The sequence below is a fragment of the Callorhinchus milii genome, unplaced genomic scaffold (assembly GCF_018977255.1).
Source record: "Callorhinchus milii isolate IMCB2004 unplaced genomic scaffold, IMCB_Cmil_1.0 Scaffold6, whole genome shotgun sequence".
In the NCBI taxonomy this organism is placed as follows: domain Eukaryota; kingdom Metazoa; phylum Chordata; class Chondrichthyes; order Chimaeriformes; family Callorhinchidae; genus Callorhinchus; species Callorhinchus milii.
Genome location: NW_024704747.1, coordinates 5,736,616 through 5,752,142, shown reverse-complemented (window position 1 = coordinate 5,752,142; position 15,527 = coordinate 5,736,616). Strand labels below are relative to the sequence as shown.

At 43.7% G+C, this 15,527-nt stretch overlaps 1 protein-coding gene across 1 annotated transcript in view; it reads right to left on the bottom strand.

Annotated features, from left to right (window-relative positions):
* gtdc1 (glycosyltransferase-like domain containing 1) overlaps nucleotides 1–15,202 on the bottom strand; it is a 161,697-nt gene extending 146,495 nt beyond the window's left edge. The window contains exon 1 of the mRNA XM_042336284.1: nucleotides 15,134–15,202. The gene's annotated coding sequence lies outside the window, so the exon portion shown is untranslated. The remainder of the gene's footprint in view (nucleotides 1–15,133) is intronic.
* Nucleotides 15,203–15,527: the final 325 nt, after the last annotated feature.

Genomic DNA, 15,527 nt, shown 5'->3' with positions numbered 1-15,527 from the left:
TCAAACACTGCTTTATTATTGTCAAATTAAAATTCAAAGACTTTGCTAATATTTTATATAGTAATAATAATCCTTGCATTTGATACAGCACTTTTCACGTCTTCTAGACCACAGCAACAAAAATTACATTTATAGATGTCTCAAAGCACTTCACAGAATATACTGTAAAGTGAATTGACTGTATATTTGTGGGTGAAATGTGGCAGCCAATGGCGCACAGCAGTGTCCCACAAACAGTCGTGGATTGAAGTGACCAATTTATTATTGTTTTTTCTTGAGGGATTATTATCAGGCGTGTGGAGTAAGGAAACTTGCCCAAGGATTCACCCTGCCGGGAATCGAACCCAGGTCTCTCACTTGCAAAGTGAGTGCTGTGACCACTGAGCTACAAGACTCCGCATTCACTAAAAGCACTCCAGCACTGGAGACCGTGGAACAAGGCTCTTTATCAGTTGCGGTGCCCGCTTTCATCCAACCCTACACACAAGTAGCTTGAGGGCTGAATTTGTTTGATGAAGGTAATGTATGTGACTGATGCACTGTTGCATTTATTCGATTCATTGATGCAATGAGTGAGTGCATTGACACAAACAGCAAACGTCTCCAGCATCTCACCCTATGTTCCTAGCACTAATGCACAAGGACATCGTAGTGCCAAAAGAAGAAAGTTCACTTAAAAGTTCCTCTCAATCTTCATAGGGACTGACAACAGAACTATAAACGTGCTGTTGATCTCTTGATGGGGAAATCTTTTGACTATTGAGGCAAAAAAGGAACGCATCAACACCCTTTGTTTCACTAAAAATAAATCTAATATCTTTACAAATAGAATTAATCTTAATAATCCTTGCATTTGGTACAGCACCTTTCACGCCAGGAGGACACCTCAAAGCACTTCTGTTAAAGTGTTGTGACTGTGTATTTATAGTCAAAACCATTTGATATAGCGCCTTATCAAGTCAAAACATCTCAAACGCTTCACAGAATATACTGTAAAGTGAATTCACTCTATATTTTGTGGGCGAAACACATGGCAGCCAATTGCAGTGTCCCACAAGCAGTCATGGATGGAGTGACCAAATTATTTTTTTTTGAGGGGAAGGGATTATTACCTCTGGAAAGTGATCCTCTAATCAACTAACAGCCAGGTTCCTAAGTAAGGAGTAAGGAAACTTGCCTAAGTTCAACAAACCTGAAATTAATGACCATTTTGTTTATTTGGGGGGGGGGGGGTTGTGGAGGGGAATCACTGACCAGAGCACGGGAAGAAACTCCCTTCTCTTTTCGAATTGTGCCATGGGATCTTTAACGGGGGATCTTTGAAAGAACCTAACGTCTCATCCGAAGGACAGATTAAAATCAGTTCCCTGACTGTTTAATTAAAAACAGTCCTGAATTTTATCACGAGTCGGGACAAGTGGAGATAGAGTGAAGTTGTTTTTTTTAATAAGCACTTGGCAAGGAGATTTCTGCAACAATGCTTCTGTGAATAAAAAAAAGACACTACATAGTTTGAGTCCCTTCAGCTTCTGTGCAAATGCTGTAGTAAGTCAATTTGCTAGAGTAGTTTGATATATCCAACAGTAAAAATCACATGGTTTATATCTTCAGACTATCACTCACTCAAGCTCACTTGTCTTGATGGGCTCGGAGTGCTATATACTAGTAAGTAGTTACATATCCGGAAAGTTCAGGGGAATTATAGAACTGAATACACCCTACTCAAAATTCATGCTTCTTATCAGGTGATGATGGAGTGTCATTGAAGGCAACAGCGTCAGTGGTAGTACACTACAGCTATAATACTTTCTGTCACATTTTATGATAGGATGGTTGTTTCAATATCAGTATTATTTGCAGCTCTCCGGGATGCTACCCTGAGTGACGAACACTATATGAATGCATGTTGTTGTTGTCCTACAGTGCTTTCAATTAAAACTGAATGAGTTTATTTATACTCATTTCTGCTGTGTAGGTATCCTCTGTCTTTATTGCAAAATTCTTCCTTATTAAAAGGCAAGATTACCAAGTGATCAACCCTATTCCCTCCGTAATCAAAGGCCAATTTAGCCGGCAGCTCATTGTATCTTATTAATAAATGGAATGCATCATATTAACATAAATAATAATAATAATAATCCTTACATATATTAGAGCGCCTTTCATATCGGGAGGACATTTCAAAGAGCTTCACAGGATATACTGTAAAGTGGAGGGACTGTATTTTGTAGTCGAACACTTTCAACAGCTCAACACGTCTCCTGCTTCAGAATCTCCAAGTCCCCAAACTATCTTTGCATTGCAATGTGTCAGGGATCATTGTTGAGAGCTGCTGATGGAATATAGGCCTGCCTCTGGACAACAACACAAAATTACATTGACAGAGTGCCTTTCACGTCGGGAGGACATCCCAAGGTGCTGGACAGTCAGGGGTCAGAACCCGAGCATTGCAATGCTGGGGAGGGGTGAGGGAGGGATGAGGGAAGGCAGAGAGGTGGGAGGACGACTGAAGGCACAATCGAAGAGGAGGGTCTTGAGAATGGCCTTGAAGGAGGCAAGGGAGGAAGCGAGGCGAAGGGACCGTGGGATGGAGTTCCAGAGTATGAGGGCAGAGAGGCTGAAACCCCGGCCACCGATGGAACGGAGGGAGCAGGCATGTTGGTAGGGAGTCAGCAGGTCAGAGAGGTAGGAGGGGGCCCTGAAAGTGAGGATGAGGATCTTGAACTCAATCCTCTGAGGGGTGAGGTAGTGGTGGAGTCTTGCAATGTTGCGGAGGTGGTGGTAGGTAGTGCCGGTCATGACAACAATAAATCAACCAATTATTCCAAGGATAAACAGGACCTTAAAGAAATACGAAGACAGCAGCCAGTCTGTTATTACTGTTTAAGATGACAACAGTTGTCAATGAAGTTGTGAAGGTATGCTACCTTTTCATTTCCACATCTTCCCTTTGTTTTGTGTTTGAATCTCAGTCGACCACTCTTCCTGGACCTGTCTTACTTCCAGCCCATGTATGTGGAAGTTCAAAAACCAAAACTACACCCCCTTCCCCCCAAAAAAAACCCCAAAATATTCTCTCTTTCTCCCACCTGATCACTTCCACAATTACGGAGTTCAGCAGAGTAAGTGAAATCAAATGAAACCCCCACCATTCCCGGTATCCCTACACTAATGCTATTTATTTGAAGGAATTTCACCCACAAAATATACAGTCAATTCACTTTACAGTATATTCTGTGAAGGGTGTTGAGACGTCTCGAAGACGTGATAAGGCACTATATCAAATTCATGGATTATTATTATTATTTATGCCACAGGTCCAAACTAACCTAGAGCCACTAAATTTGTTCTTTGCCTTAACTCAAACTACTGTAATTTCTGTTTAGAGGTTTTTAGAAGGGCCTCGAAACAATCAGAAAAAAACTAACAACTTCCTTCCCGTTACTATTAACAACAGTCGGTTGATTCACCAAAGACTGAATATCAGATTGTTCTAATTTCACACACTAAGATTAGTGCAGAACTATTTGGGTGTGAGGGGGAGGCAGAAGATGTCTTACAACATTGATTCTGTTGATATAGCACCAATGGAACATTCTGTAAAGTGATATGGCTTTGTTTGATGTAGCGTCTTCTGTCATCTTTCGCCCTCGGCTCCCACCCACCTCCCCTTACTCCCAGCTGATGGACTGTTAAACAAGCACCTTGAGTCGTCCTCCTGAAGTGAAAGGCGTTATATAAATGTAAATTTGGGACTGTGTATGTTGTCGGCGAACAGCGCAGCCAATTTGCACACAGCAATGTCCCACAAACAATCTTTGCTAATAGCCGAAACAGCTTCCAGTCCTAATAGCTTACACACACCTGGCAAGACTCAGTAAAACCTTGTTTGGAGGAAGCTCAATAAAAAAAAGTGCATTTGCCTATGCAGAGCACAGGATGTAGCACAATATTATTGCAAAGGTGATTCAGAAATTTACTTAATAGAAATCAAAACTCAGACGTAGTATCATGTTTCATTGCATCCAAAAACATGGCACTATTAAAATGTTTCAGTTTATTTGCTGAATACTAATACAGCAATCATTTGTCATAATGTGCCCTGTGGGAGCCATAAGAAACAGTATTATAGTGAAGGGCAAGTTACAATGAAGTGCTGGGAACTCCAATGTACTAATAATTATTTAGCAAAATGAGTAGTTTACCCTGAGAGTTTTGGGGAAACATTACCTAACACTAATGACTCAGAATCTTCTGGGGAGCTATAAATAACACATTTTATTTCAGAGGCAATGCATTCTACCACATGGTTATTGTAATGGGGAAATTGTCTCTATTGGATGTCCCGTACTTTCACTTTCCCTTGCAGACGCCAACTTTAAAATCGAGAAGACTATTTTTAAACGTTTTGTTAAAACACTGCAGTGAAAGTGCTTTGAAATGTCCTCCCGAAGTGAAGAGTGCTATATCAGATGCAAGGATTGTTATTATTTTTGCACAAAATGGAAATGTAGTTAATATAGGAAATGCTGTGCAGAAATCAACCCACAAACCTTCACATTGCTTCAATTCCATTTTACAAAATAATAATAATCCCTGCCTTTGATATAGAGCCCCACCACGTACTCAAGACATCTCAAAGTCACGACACTGCAAAGTGTAGCGACTGTATATTTCATGGGCGAAACGTGGCAGCCAATTGCGCACAGCAGTGTCCCCACATACAGTCGTGGATTGAGTGACCAAACCATAACTATTTTGGGGGGATTATTACCCCCGGAAAGCAATCCACCAATCGAATAACAAGCGGGTTCCTACTTACTGCTAGGTAAACAGAGGCGTGTGTGTGGAGCAAGGAATCTTCGCTAAGGTTTTGCCCTGCCCGGGAATCAAACCCAGGTCTTCTAGCTTACGAGATGAGCGCTCTAACCACTAAGCTACAGGATAGGTTAATTCATTCGTAAGGAGATGCCTAGCAAAATACTTTAGTCTTCCACATAGTTTTCTTTTGCTCAACCAGGAGAGATTGACCAAACAAAAACTTTGTGGAGATATTGGAGCAAAGTATCTGCCTATTACTATCTGCTCAGTTGTGCCGTTGCCCCCTTTTTTTTCTACAGTGCAACTGAAACACGTGGAAGAATGATGATCATGATATTTAGAAGCGCTTAATCGTATTCACCACAAGTGTTTAACATTGATTCCCTGGACATCCAGAGGATTGGTGTGAGCGCCATTATTTTCGTGGAAGATAATGATCCGTCGCCATGTTCGATGTGACACTTACATAACATGGATGAAGTGATGAGACAAAATGCATCTCTGACAGCTTGTTTCAGGTCCTCCACAGTCTTATATGGCTGTTTTGTAACCGGGGGAATTAAGAGGACTCTGTGGACAATCCTGTACTATATATCGAACAAGGTGTGAATCTCTGTATTTTGCTAAATTGTTATTAGATCTTCCAGTGACTAAAATGCGGTGAGAATCTCTTCTATTTCTGCCCTGGCCTTTCTTTCAAACAGATAAGTGCCCAATTGTCTCCATCTGTTTCCTTTCACTTTTACAGTAGTCAAGGTCTCTGAAATACCCAATAAGGGAACAATTCCAATCAAACGTTCGTAGAGTTAATGATGGCATTTTGAAGAGCAAAATACCGTAACCTGTGCTAAACTCCTAGCAGACGCTAAGCCAAGGTTCCATCTGCCTGTTCAGGTGGACATTAAAAAAAACACACAACACTATCAGAAAAGAGAAGGGAGTTTTTCCTGGTGTTCTGCCAATAATCCTCCAGTTAAATTGGTCATTTACCTTCTGGCTGTTTAACGTCTCATCCAAAGGATACCACCTCCAACAACGCACACTGCATTGGAATGTCAACAATAACAATGACAACAAGTTACATGTGTACAGCGCCTTTCACACCAGGAGGACGTCACAAGGCATTGGACAGTCAGGGATCCGCACCTGAGCTGGTGGTTGGGATCAGGTAGTGTGGAGGGCGGGGAGCGTAGGGGTAGGAGGGTGACCGAAGGCACGGTCGAAGAGGACGGTCTTGAGATGGATCTTGAAGGAGGCAAGGGAGGGGGCGAGGCGGAGGAACTACGGAGGGTAGGGGCAGAGAGCCTGAAGGCCCACCCCCAATGGTGGGGCGGGCAAGGTGCGGGACGTGAAGCAGGCTGGAGCCTGCTGAGCAGAGGGAGCGGGCAGGTTGGTAGGCAGTTAGGAGGTTATGGAGATAGGGGGGAGCAAGACCGTGGAGGGCTTTGAAGGTGAGGACCAGGATCTTGAACTGTATCCTGTGAGTGATTGGGAGTCGGGCAAGAATGGGGGTGATAGGGTTGCAAAGCCTGTCAGCTTGGACTATGTGAGCTCCAAGTCCCGGCTTGAACCCATATCCATCTAACTCAGAGGGGAGGCTGCTACTAACTGAGCCAGGCTGACACATTATCCATGACTGCAATCTACCCAATCAACCAAATTTGCTGCCAGACATGTTTCGAGGGGGGGCAAAAAAAGCATGTATGAATTATATAGATTAACAGAAATTTAGGGATGAATCACAGGTTTGCATGAGGTTGCTGATTAGTACTGGAATTGTACAATGACCAAAAAGTAACTCAGACCATATACGTACATAATTCACCCCATCTGTTATTTAAGATACATAGAAGATAGCCCACATTCTGCTCTGTAAAACAAGGTAATACTGTTGCTTCTAGCATGTGATCCAATAAACCCTTCAGGTCTTAATTTGTAAAGTTACTAATCCTCTTAGTCTCTTTCAAATGCGCTAGAAAACCTCTGCACCAAATAGTCTACCTCTCAATATTAAGAAACTTATTGTTTTAAAAGAGAAACTTCCCCATAAAACGTCAATGAAGCATTATCCTTGCAGATTCTACTCTGGGTGGTCAAAAGAGCGATCACTCCAAGAGCTGATTAATACCTGTACTAAGACGCAGCTTATGCATTGGATTTTACAGTGTAAAGTACAGTATGGTGATAATCCAATCCATGGGTTCAAACAATCTTTGGCTGATTGTTGCTCTCCTAGTTCTTGACATCATCTTAACCACTTGATTGGATTGCTGTCCTGTAAGTTAAAGATATCCATTATGCTCTATATAGCACACAGGACTGAGTCTGTTCCGGTGAATGCAAATGTATTGTTCTGCAGTAAAACTGCCCCAACCTTCCATTTGCAATAGCGTCTTTCACATCAGGAGGACGTCTCAAAGCGCTTCACAGGATTTTCTGTAAAGTGTAGTGTCTATGTATTTTTGTGGGCAAACGTGGCAGCCAATTTGTGAACAGCTAGGTTCCACAAATAGCCATGATGTGAATGACCAATTATATCCAGAGGGTTTTTGGCTCGGACATCAGGAGAAACTCCCTTCTCTTGTTCTCACATGACAAAATCCTTCTCCTATTACCTGTCATAACGACACAAAACTTACCAGCACTAATGACGCTGGTATCGTTAATCACAAGAACAGATGAGCTCAATAACAAAGAACATAGAAGACTGTATAATTTCATATAAATAAAATACAGATGAGTTTGTTACAGGCTGTAACACAATCTCAGAGACCTGATGACTTCAATTCAGAACCACCGTGATTGTGTTACTGACTTGAAATTGAGCCCCATCCAACCTTTATTCTCTAATTCGGTACAATTAATGCAACATCTAGATTATTTTTGCATACCTTCAACCCAACTGCCCATAATAGTGCTGTACCTCTGATAAAACAGTCGATGTTCTTCATAGCAGGGATTAATTACTAAGTCTGGCCCCCTTTGTTTAATTTGTAGGTCTATGAAAGCACGAGTAGCCATACCACTATTCTAGACAAAAACACTGTAGGGATAAAACGCACGTTTCTATTTACTGCAAATGCTTCTTGTAATTATTTGTGCTATCCTTTCACTTCAATATCCACTCCGCCGCAAAGGATCGTACGTACCTACAGTGATCATAAGGATTCCCCACTCTCAAAAATTATACCACAAAAAAACACGCAAGTAAAAGCATAATCGCTGCAGCCCATCATCCCAGGGCCAAGAACTAGAGGGGAGAAAATATCAAATACCCAGCACCATCAGTTGTGAATGGGTCAAATGGCTATTGTCCTTGTACAAGACGGGTTAGTTAACCCATCGGGTTGGGGAAACCGTGCAACAGGATCATACTGGAAGCAGCAATCACTTAACCCTTCCTTTTCTGTGCCATAGCGTAGTTGACCTGTGAAGCACTCCGGGACGCTACCACACATGAAGGGCACTACATAAATGCAAGCTGTTGTTGTTGACCTAGCACAGCTTTGCTGTGTTAATGCACAGAAGGCAAACATGTGAAGTCTTCAGAGGACACTTTTCTAAGACTCATCCCTCTCAAAAGGAATGTCTTGGACTTTGGGAAAAACTATTTGTAAAAAAAAGAGCATTTTCTTTGCCCTCTTTGAATAAAATGTACTCAAGAGTCCATGTAGTGCAAGTTACAGATTGGAGCTGGCTTCAATATGGTCGCTAACTCCAGATTCATGTCAGAGTAAATCTCGTCTCTCCAGCCAATTGGTTCATCTCGGGAAAGAAACCATAATAATAATAACAATAATAATCGTTGCATTTGATAAAGCGCCTCATCACAACCTTGCAAAGTCTCAAAGCCCTTTACAGGATATATTGTAAAGTGGATTGACTAAATTGTGTGGGCAAAACGTGGCAGCCAATACTTAGCATTGTGCAGTGTGGTCAATCCCAAGTCCCTCTTTGCTGGGAGACGCACGTAATCAAGTAACTGGCCAGTCAGTCACTGCAATAAAGTATACTCTCTTCAGTGCCTTTCTGTACTCTGTACTTCCAACCCAAACTGCACCATAGATCTCAACTCTTCCGGGGTTAAAAGGGCAACGTCGTCAGCTTCCAAGATAAAAACTATTCCGCATAAAGAGCAACCAGCTTTGAGCATAAAAATGGCAAAGCGAAATGAAATCGGTTGGAGTCAGGTCCGTACCTCAAGAATTGCGTTGAAGATTTTGTTCAGTTTTGAAAACGTCAAACGAGTAGGGAAGGTTCCAGGTTTAGCTCCAGTTCATACTGAATAGAACATTACAGCAACACGAGGGGAACGGCAAATAGCCCTCTCCACTCCATTCCCCCTCCGAGCTAAGGAGGGGAAAAATTAGCTACCATTCTCGATTCTGATTGTCAGCCAGAGGTCCCTACAGGATGTGTGTGTCGGTGGATAATGGGCGAGGCAGGCAGTTGAGGGCAACTGTGGAACCATAACCAAGAAATAAAAAAAATGAGTCAAACAGTTTCAGAACAAGACGGGAGAAAATTGGAGGAGTAAATTGGCAAGAAAAAAAAGCTTCAAACACTTTTGTATCGAGAAAGATGCAAGTTGCTGAACTTCACAGCAAAATCATTCTTTTTTTTTGTTTCCGTGTGTTATTTCAATCGGACGAAACGTTTCATCTTTCCAGAGAGCAAATCACACTGATTTCCTTTCGCACTGTAACTTTAAAGGCTAATCATCATAGCATCTGGGAATATATAACGTCATCTCAACCATGGCAAATGTAGAAAAACTTAAATGGACATCATTTCTAATTGTCCCCCAGCAACGCCATGTAACCTGGACATTAACAAGAAGCAATGCTTTGACAACGGCTGAGAACTCACGTACTTCCCATCAGTTTCCGCAGGAGATTTCAAAATCTGTTGTTAAGTTGGTGACTTTAATCTTAATTAAAGAGGAAACTTTTATATAAAGTCCGAGCTTTTGAAACTGTCCCAAAATATTGTTGTTGTAAAAACTGCAGCTAACTCCCTTTTCGCACAACACGTGGACATATTTTTTTTTCCGACTTGCAAGACACAATTCATAACACCATTAATAGGCAGATCTCCTAAACCAATCTGAAGTGAAATCATGTGAGGCAACCAATTTCACTTATTGTAAACAGAGCTTTTGTGCATCAACTACAGTCTGAAAAACTGCAGCATTATGCCACTCTTTAACTATTCAAACCAGTGACAAAAATCAACAGATCATCTAATAATTACATTAATAAGCAATTTGACTCCTTGTCCTTTACAAAACATCAATTGATGTTCGCTGCAATTTCCTTATATAATCGTCTAATACTGAAGCAAAAGAGGGTGTTTTTCCAACTTTTCTTTTCTCCTGAAGGCAGCAATTCATGCCCATGTGCGGTTCCACAAAGTCACGGATCCCTGGAGCCGAGAGAAGCTCATCCAAGTAGTTGTGTGGGTCTACAGAGCAAGTTTTGGCAGGCGGTTCAACTGTGGGGGGGCATCACAGCTGAGCCCAAATCCTGTCCTCACCTGAAAACATTTTTAGTTTAACATGCTCAATCTGTCNAAAAATATGCAGAGGAAAAGCACACCCCCAAATATGGAAATAAACTCTTGCAGATGTTCAGCCTTCTTGATGCACCAAAGTTGTTTTGCTTTGAGGAAAAAGAGGTGCTTACAACGTACATTCTTGAAAATTATTCTCTCCCTTTCACCCGTTCCATACAATATTGCGTTCCATTAATCTCAAGAAAAACGCACCCTATTCTCGTGATTACGTCTCGGGGCCTTGCTCCACTGTGATCTTTTCCTTTATTTTCTGTTGGATTGATCTATGCTCATTGCTTTATAATTTCCCTTTATGCAGGGAGTATACATTCTGGAGTTTTCCTCTTAAAACTGCAGAATGCATACTCCTGCATCTCTCTCCTCTTCCTCTCTGTGTTATGCTGAAGTTGACTTTTGCAACTCTCTTCAAAACCCCCAACTGATTTTCTCTGAGGAGCTTGAGCGGATGGAACTCCTCAGCTCGCTCAGCATCCCCTTCCTCGTACAATCTATAGGCTTTAAAAAGCCACGCCTGCCGACGCCTAACTACTTCGCTCCCAAAATATACAGTCGATCCACTTTACAGCATAGTCTATAAAGCGCTACGAGAGAGGGAAGTGTTACAAGTTGTTGTTGTTGTTGTCTCGAGGAAGCGATAAGGTGCTATACCAAAGGCAAGGATTTTTAAAAATTATTATTTGCACTTATCTGTATCACACTTTTTACATCCCCAGAAGCTCAGTGCACAATGGCCATTAGACTGAATTCAGATATGTCAAAGTCACGATGCTCTCTCCCTTATAGGACTAACAGACCTTCGGTCCTGACTTTATAACGATGACACTGGGGTATTTATTGCAGCACGTGCCGTGCTGGAACATTCAAAGGCTTAAAAACAGGTAAGTATGTAAAATAGCTTGTCCGCAATCTGAGTTTAGCGAGGGCTTATCAGGGCTTTAAGTCAAATAGTAAGTTGATGACAGATAGCACGCACATTCTAGGTAGTCTTTTCAGCAAGGTAGTTTCCCACATGTGTTCTGCCTTCCCTTGACATTTCTTTCCCTTTTGCTGCTATTAGACTGATGTTACAGGAGCGGGATAAATTCATTGTAATTTTGTGTCAAAATCCCATTTGTTCCCCTTGGTATTAGTTCTGATAGCAGTACAAACTCTAACAAACTCTAATACTATGCATTTCAGCCCGACACTTACCATCTGCTGTAATGATAATTCAGTCATGTGCAATGATGTTACCTTTACTCACAAGCTAAAACCACAGGTGTCTTTTAATAGAAATATGGCTCCTCTAGCCCATGCTGGGAATTTACAGGAGATCAAACAAAGGTCCCTACTGTAAGACTAAGCCCACTGTCATATTGAGTTTAAAATAGCCGAGTGATTAGTCATAGTCATAAGGCTTAGCAATATCCTTCAGCAAACTAGCATTTGCTTATAACAATTTAAAGTGTTACCAGGGAAAAAGAAAATCCAGCATTTTAATTCAAATGAAAACTCAAGAGAACTGTCAAGAGTTCCCAAGAACACTGACCTAGAATTATTAAACACAGCAGAATCCAGTTACAGGCAACCGGGAAGGGCAGTCGAAATAGATTTGTGCATTTTCTGCATCAAAAGTGTGTCATTGGGAGGGTGGGACTGGGTTGGGATTAAACATATAAGGGGTTGCGGAGCTGTGAATTTGACTTTGCAAGGTGTTGGGTTTATGACTGACACAATAACTTTCACCATTTAAACTGCAGCAGGACAATCCACCTCTGCATGTCGATCCGGCACTGATCATTCAAACTGTGACACTTGGGGCTTCCAGAAATGGCTCCGTGTGGCACAGGCAAGATCCGAAACTTTCCAAAAGCTAATGCAATAGAACAGCGATCGCCGGCTTCCCAACCCGGCAGGTCGATAATTTAATGATTGTTCATGTGTTGCTGTCGGCTCCTAACCTGATTTTCATCTAATAATAACAATAATAATCCTTGCATTTGATATAGCGCCTGATCACAGCATACACTGTGATCTTTAAAACAAGGTGCATAGATGTCACCTCATCAGAAAGAATTTAAAAAATGACTTTTATAAAAATAGAAATTCTATAATTTGAAGCTCCTCTCACAAATGTCAGTGGGATAGATCTACCCAAACCTTGGCCCTGTAAAATTCTATTTCTCTCTCATAGTTTTAACCACATTGAACCCTTTCACCTTTATGTACATCCTGTATTCATTGATGCACATTTGCTAAGATTGCTAAAGACAGTGTGTGTGTATGTGTGTGTGTGGCTAAGATGCAATTTGCTTTAAATAGGATCAATGCAGTATTCTGCATTTCAAATGACCTAATAATCACAAAAACGTCAGTCCCCATTAATGTGGATATCAGACTTTCTAACGTAATCCAGAAATACACCATAAAGGGACAACAGAATCTCTGCAGTTTTTAAGAGCAAACATTAACTATGGAAGAAAATCTTATCCCACATTTTCTTGTACATATGCACAGTAAGTACATGTTATCTGTAATGATTATCAATTTCTTCAGAAAACTATAATCCTTCAAAGGACTATAGAAACCTGAACGTGGGACGGGGCCGCAAGCAATGTCAACAGCCTAAGTCCGAGTGTCCAGGCTGTCACTCAACAAACAATAAACAACAACTTGCATTGATATCACTCTCTTCACGCGAGGTCGCATCTCGGAGCACTTCAAATGAATGAATAAGTGCCTCGGATTTCTGCTCTGTCATCTGCGTTAGTGGTGAGTAAACCTGTGGAAGATGCCACATCCTCAGGAACTGGTGACTGCTCAATTCTTCCAGAAATTATTTTTGGAAGAATGACAAGGCAGATGTCTAATAATTACAAATATATGCCTCCCGAGCAAAGTTTTTATTGCGGAAACTACAGCTTTCAAAATGTTATTTGGTTTTGGATTTATCAGATTCCTTGTAGCTTGTACTAATTTAAATTTAAAAGCGATCTTAAAACCTTAACTGCAATTTACAGAGCGATGATTTCTCTGTTAACATGTAGGGAAAGAGATCTATCAAATGGTGATGTATGAACAGTGACGTTCTTATAATTCTTGCAATTATAGGTATTAGTGGGAATGCTCATACCACACATATTTCAAACATGTCAGGAATAATCCTTGCATTTGATGTAGTGTGGAAGTATCTCAAAGCGCTTCACAGGATTTACCGCAAAAGTGCCTGCGTACTTCGAAGGCGAACACGGCAGCCAATTTGCACTCAGCAACGCTCCGAGAACAGCTATGAAGTGAGTCACCAATTTTATTTGTTGGCCAGGGGATCGGGAGAAACCACCGTCTCACTCCGGGATCTTTAATGTCCATCCCAACGGGCCGAAGAGAAGAGGCTGTTTGAGGTCGCAATCCTGAAGTGGGGCTTGAACCCGCAACTTCAAGGGAGGGGGGGGGTTTCAACCGGATGTCCGACACACACACGCCTGTTTATCGAGCAGTAAGTAAGAACCCAGTCGTTAGTCGATTGGCGGATCACTTTCCGGTGGTCATAATCCCTTCTCAAAAAACATGACAATAATTTGGCCGCACTCACTCCACCACTGTTTTTTGAGACGCTGCTGCGCGCGACTGGCTGCCGCGCTTCGCCCGCACCGCGCACAGTCACTACACTTTACAGGATACCCTGCGAAGCGCTTTGAGACGTCTCGTTGACGTCCCAAAAAACCAAAACCATGGGCGGACTTTCGAGCGCTGCTTAAAAGAAGAAAAAAAAAGAGAGAAAAAAAAACCTCCCGCCATCGGGAGGAGCGGATCCCCGGCGACCGCGACGGCCGACACCATGCGAACGAGGCGCAAAAACTACAACTAAAACCCCGGAGGGGAAGGGGAACGCTCGGCCGGGAACGGCAGCATCTACGGAGAGACGGAGAGGGAGCGCAGGACATTCGACGTTTCGGGGTCCACGACACCAACCCCCCCCCCTCCCCCAACCCCACCCTTCCTCAGGAGCGTATCCGCTCTCCGCTCCCTCTGGGGGGGTTGGGGGAGGGGTTGGGGGGGGGGGGGGTGAGGGGGTTGGGGAGGGGTTGGGGGAGGGGTTGGGGGAGGGGTTGGGGGGGGGTGGGGGAGGGGTTGGGTGGGGAGGGGGGGGAGGGGTTGGGTGTGTTTCAGATTTCCAGCATTTGCAGTGTTTAAGCCTTTTGTGCAATGAGGGGGAGGGGGGCGTTTGGGGGAAGTGTGTGGGGTTGGGGTTGGGGGTGGGAGGGGGGTCGCAATGCATTGGCTCCTGGCTCACTCCTTCCACCCACACCCATCCATACCCACCCCGCCCCGCCCCACCCCCGGCAGCAGCACCACCAGTCCGGGTTGCCATGGATTACTCAACGCCCAGGCTGTGCTGCGGGCCCTTTGCAAATGCAGCCTCGGTCGGGGCAGTGTAGTGACCTGTGTGGGTGGGTGTGTATGGGGGAGGGGGGGGGGGGGGGATGGGTTTGCAATGCATTGCCACAGGAGACACCTCCCCGTGTGTGTGAGTGTGAGTGTGTGTGAGTGTTGCACGAGGAGCGGTTGCAAACGAGAGGCTGCGGCGGTGCCCTCGCGCCCCCTCCTCCCCTCCCCCTCCCCCGCACTGCACTGCACCGCACTGCACCGCCCTGAGCGCGCGCGCGCTGCCCGGGTCCCGGGCCGCCTGTCAATCACAACCCCCCCCCCCACCCCACCGCCACCTCACCCCCTCACTCCCTCCCTCCCTCACCGGTACCTGCTCCGTCACCATGACAGCCGCCGCGTTCCATCGCTTTGTTCTGTGACGCACACCGGCCCCGCCCCCCTCCTCTTGCTCGGCCCCGCCCCCTCCACCACCTCCTCCTCCTCCTGCTGCTCGGCCCCGCCCCTCCCTCCTCCTCCTCCTCGGCCCCGCCCCCTCTCCACCTCGGCCCCGCCCCCTCCTCTCCTCCTCTCCTCCTCCTCCTCTCCATCACCAAGAAGACATTCAACTTTTTTTTCCTTTCTTTCCTTCCTTTCTTTTCTTTTCTGTCTGTCTTTCTCTTTCTGCTTTTTTTTGGGGGCGATTGTAATGATAATAATAATTATTGTTATTATTTTTTTTGGGGGGCAATTAAAAAAAAACCTCTCGGTGATATTTTTAGGGATAT